Source organism: Aristolochia californica, unplaced genomic scaffold (assembly GCF_029961685.1).
Source record: "Aristolochia californica isolate CCGP_79_NKW_82.1479 unplaced genomic scaffold, dmAriCali1.0.hap1 SCAF_5, whole genome shotgun sequence".
NCBI lineage: Eukaryota > Viridiplantae > Streptophyta > Magnoliopsida > Piperales > Aristolochiaceae > Aristolochia > Aristolochia californica.
In genome coordinates, this window is record NW_027182214.1 from 30485808 (window position 1) to 30491367 (window position 5560).

At 41.6% G+C, this 5560-nt stretch overlaps 1 non-coding gene across 1 annotated transcript; it reads left to right on the plus strand.

Moving 5' to 3' along the window:
- The first annotated feature begins 4523 nt into the window (after positions 1–4523).
- LOC137966802 (small nucleolar RNA R71) lies at positions 4524–4630 on the plus strand. The gene has a single exon (XR_011116292.1). It is a non-coding gene; the product is annotated as a small nucleolar RNA R71 (small nucleolar RNA).
- Positions 4631–5560: the final 930 nt, after the last annotated feature.

Sequence of the window (5560 nt, forward strand, 5' to 3'; positions counted from 1 at the left end):
TCTGCCCAACAGTAAAAGACTTGCGAAAAATAGATTTATCATGTAAAAGCTTTGTTCGCTCCTTATACAGTTTGGCATTCTCATAAGCATCATGACGTATCTCTTCCAACTCATTCAATTGCAACTTTCTCTCCTCACCCGCTTGAGTTAAATCAAAATTTAAAGCCTTAATGGCCCAATAAGCTCTATGCTCAAGCTCAACAGGTAGATGACATGCTTTGCCGAATACTAGGCGAAATGGAGACATCCCAATAGGAGTCTTATAAGCGGTTCGATAGGCCCATAAGGCATCGTCCAATCGAGTGGACCAATCTTTCCTATCAAAGCGAACCGTCTTCTCCAAAATCCGTTTGATCTCTCTATTAGAGATTTCCACTTGACCACAAGTTTGCGGGTGGTATGGCGTGGACACCCGATGAGTGATGGAATATTTCTTCAATAAGGCCTCAAATGCTCTGTTACAAAAATGAGATCCCCCATCACTGATGATCGCTCTCGGGGTACCAAATCGATTAAAGATATTTTCTTTTAAAAACTTTACCACCACTTTGTGACCGTTTGTCTTACATGATATAGCTTCAATCCATTTAGAGACATATTCAACAGCAACAAGGATGTATTGATAGCCGAACGAGACAGGAAAAGGACCCATGAAGTCAATACCCCACACATCAAACAATTCAACAATAAGAATGGGGTTAAGAGGCATCATGTTCTTCCTAGACAAACAACCAGTTCGTTGGCATTTATCACACACCTGAAAAAACTCATGGGCATCTCTAAATAATGAAGGCCAATAGAAACCACATTGCAAGACTTTAGCCGCGGTCTTTCTAGCACCAAAATGTCCACCACATGCGTGGGAATGACAAAATTCAAGAATGTTGGCAAAGTCTTGCTCATGTACACAACGCCTAATGACTTGGTCAGAACACACCTTGAACAAATAAGGGTCATCCCAAAAAAAATGTTTGACTTGGGAAAAGAATTTCAATCTATCTTGTTTACTCCAATAATCAGGAATCTTATGAGTTACAAGGTAGTTGACTATATCAGCAAACCAAGGCAACTGGGATACTTGGAGAAGTTGTTCATCAGGGAAGGAATCATTTAAAGGAAGGAATCCTTCCTGAGGTACTACACATATCCTAGATAGATGATCAGCAACAACATTCTCACAACCCTTCTTATCTCGAATCTCAAGGTCAAATTCTTGCAATTGCAAGATCCATCTAATCAAGCGAGGTTTAGTGTCCTTGATGGATAATAAATACTTCAAAGCAGAATGATTAGTGAACACTATAACCTTTGACCCTAACAGATATGATCTGAATTTGTTCAAGGCAAACACAACAGCTAGCAACTCCTTCTCAGTGGTAGTGTAATTCAATTGAGCATCATGAAGAGTTCGGCTAGCATATTGAATGACACAGGGCATTCTATCCGTCTTTTGCCCCAAAACAGCCCCCAATGCATAGTCAGAGGCATCACACATCAACTCAAAAGGCAAAGACCAAATAGGGGGTTGGACAATGGGTGCAGTGGACAAACATTTCTTCAGTGTCTCAAAAGCATGAATACAGGCATCATCAAAGGCAAAAGCAACATCTTGAGCAAGTAAATTCGTCAAAGGACGAGAAATTTTGCTAAAGTCTTTAATGAAACGCCTATAGAACCCAGCATGGCCAAGGAAAGAACGCACTCCCTTCATAGAAGTAGGTGGTGGCAGATTGGTAATGAGGTCAACCTTGGCTTTGTCCACTTCTACACCCCTCTCAGACACTACATGTCCTAACACAATTCCTTCTTTCACCATGAAGTGGCATTTCTCCCAATTCAAGACTAAATTGGACTTAATGCAACGGGACAATACGAGTGAAAGATTGTACAGACATGTATCAAAACTAGAGCCAAACACAGAAAAGTCATCCATAAAGACCTTTAAAAATTCACCAATCATGTCAGAAAAAATACTCATCATGCACCGTTGGAAAGTGGCGGGTGCATTGCATAAACCAAAAGGCATGCGTCTGTAAGCATAGGTGCCAAACGGACACGTGAATGTGGTCTTTTCCTGGTCTTCTGGAGCAATGGGAATTTGATTGTAGCCGGAGTATCCATCTAAGAAGCAATAAAAATTGTGGCCGGCCAATCGCTCTAGTACCTGATCAATGAAAGGTAGTGGGAAGTGATCCTTCCTAGTGACGGAATTAAGTTTTCTATAGTCAATGCAGACACGCCACTTGGTGGTAGTTCTTGTGGGAATCAATTCACCACTCTCATTTTTCATTATTGTTATCCTCCCTTTTTTAGGGACAACTTGAATTGGACTCACCCAGGTGCTATCGGAAATAGGGTAAATGATTCCTGTCACAAGCAACCTAATGATTTCTTCTCTCACAACCTCCAGCATATGGGGATTTAACCTACGTTGCATCTCACGTGAGGCTTTAGTCCCCTCCTCCAAATGAATACGATGCATGCATATGGAGGGGCTAATCCCTTTTAAGGCATCAAGAGTCCACCCCAATGCCTCTCTATGTGCTTGTAAAACTTCAGTCAATTGTTCCTCCTGCTCAATACTCAAATCAGAGGAAATAATGACTAGTAATGAGTTCATGGGTCCCAAGAACGCATACTTCAACGTGGGAGGAAGTGGCTTAAGATCTAGCTTGGAAGTTTCGAGAGGTTTGTCTAAGTCAAGAGGAAGATCCTGTGGATGATCAGTTGTGATAACCTCATAAGCTTCCTCCAACAGAGGTACAGAATTGAGTAAAGAATTAACCTCTCGGAAATATGTTTCCTCATCAAAATAGTCCATGTCTAAAGATGTTATGCAAGACTCAAAAGATTCAAGAGTGGATTCGTTATCAAGCATAACAGTTTCTATATTAAATGCAGGACTCAGATCATTAGACTCAAGTGGGTGGTGCCCGGCATTAAATACATTCAATGAGACCTTAAAATTTCCAAAAGACAACTCCAACTCACCACTTTTACAATGAATGATAGCATTAGATGTGGCTAAGAAGGGACGTCCTAGGATGACAGGAATTTGGTTGGTCACATTGAATACTGGTTCTGTATCAAGAACAATGAAATCAACCGGGAACAAAAATTTGTCCACTTTTATCAAAACATCTTCAACTATTCCTCGTGGTATCTTGACAGAACGGTCAGCTAGTTGAAGTGTGATGGGGGTAGGCTTCAATTCCCCCAAACCTAATTGCTGGTACACAAAGAAAGGAAGCAAATTCACACTTGCTCCTAAGTCAAGAAGAGCTCTCTGGATGGTATGTTCACCAATGACACATGAAATTGTGGGACATCCAGGATCTTTAACTTTAGGAGGAGTGTTGTGCTTCAGAATTGAGCTTACATTCTCAGTAAGAAAGACCTTTTTGTTAACATGTTGTTTTCTCTTCTGTGTACAAAGGTCTTTCAAAAATCGGGCATAGGCAGGGACTTGCCTAATAGCATCAAGAAGTGGAATGTTAATGTGAACCTTACTAAACAGTTCCAACGTTTCATGCATGCTATCTCCTTTCCTAGGTGGGCCCGATAACCGCTGCGGATAAGGAGCTAGTGGGACTTGGTTAGGGATCTGCTTGGCTGTTGGTGGAGAACTTGGAGGTTCGTCACTCAATGATGTGTCCCCATTGTCATCCTTTGACTCCTTAGACTTAGTGGTCCCTACCCCATTGTTCAACTCACGACCACTCCTAAGGGTGGTTATGGCTTTTGCTTGCTCATGGTGGGGTTTGGAACTCAACTCACTCTCATGTGTGATTTTGGGGTTAGGAATGGTTTGACTTGGGAGTCTATTTTGTGCTTGTTCACTCATGTGGCTGGCCAACTGACTCACTTGCATTTCAAGTTTGGCAATGGAGGACTGTGTATTCTGCATGAATAATTGAAGTGTATCCTCAAGTGAAGGTTTTTGTGGAATCAATGGTTGTTGGGTGAAGTGTGGGCGCGGAGCTTGGGGTTGAGTAAAACCTGGAGGACCCCCAACCCGTGTGCCCTTGGACCATGAGAAATTTGGGTGCCTAGCCCAACCCGGATTATATGTTTCTGAAAAAGGATCGTTCCGGTTTGGTCTATGAAAATTCTGGACTGCATTCAAGTCCTCAATGAGCTCTGGGTAGGATGAACTAGATGGACACATTTGTGTGGGATGAGATGAACCAGAGCATATGGCACAGACAGTAGATGGGTTAGGAGCAGGTGAACTCTTGGACACCATAAGGGCATCAATTTTTCTAGTCAACCCCTCAATCTTGGCCATGAGCATAGGTGTTTCACTAACCTCGTAGAGACCCCCTCTTTTGGTTTCGTGGGATCTCCTATCAACATTAAATGACGAACCCCATTGCTGAGATTGATCACTCAACGTTTCAAAGAAGTCCCACGCCTCACTAGCACTCTTACCCATCAAACTCCCGCCACTCGTTGCGTCTACCATGGATCTAACCTGGGGTGTAAGACCTTGATAAAAGTATTGCACTAAATGCCATTTCTCAAACCCATGATGCGGACACCTACGAATCAAATCCTTCCATTTCTCCCAAGCCTCATAAAAGTGTTCACCCTCCTGCTACATAAAGTTGGAGATTTCTCTCCTGAGGGCTGTAGTTCTCTGAATGGGAAAGTACTTGGACAAAAATTTTGTGACTAACGTGTCCCATGAAGTAATGCTGCCCACCTCCAAGGAATTAAGCCAAGACTTGGCCTTATCCTTAAGTGAAAATGGAAAAAGTCTTAACCGGATAGAGTCATCTGAGAAATTCTGGAATTTAAAAGTTGCACAAATATCTAAGAATTCCTTGATGTGGTAATATGGGTCCTCCTTATCCAACCCATAGAATGTAGGGAGGAGTTGGATCACACCCGGTTTCAACTCATAACTGGCGGCAGTAGTGGGTGGCAATATAATGCAAGAAGGTGATGTGAAGTGGGATGGGATAGAATAATCCCTCAGGGCTCTACGGTCACCTGCTGCAGGTAACTGTAATGGTTCGCCCTGATTGGCCATGGTAGCTCCTAACTTGACTTCGGGTGTTTTCCTACAAATATGTTCTACCTCTTCAACAAAGGGAGCTAATGGTCCACCTAGGGAGCGGCGCCCGTGCATAAAAACACAAAAAGAAACAAAATGAACTATCAAATTAAGCTAACAAACTCGCTACTAAAAATATGAACTAACTAGAAGAAATAAAAATAATTTCATAAAAAATACCAAACTAAAATTATGAAAGCAAAAAAAATAAAAAAAAATAAAAATAAAAGCAAAAATAAAATAAAATAAAATCTAACCTAAGACTATGGAGAACAAAGAAATACACTTAATACGTGCCTCCCCGGCAACGACGCCAAAAACTTGATGTAGAATTTTAGTTACATCGACTTTTATACCTCGCAAGCGTACGAATCGTTCATGTAATCTAGCAGTAAGCGAGGGTCATATCCACAGGGAGGATTGAATGTTGTGTATTCTTCAGTCAACTAGCCTAACCAAATATGATGAATTAATCTGAACTAAACACTAATTATATCCTAA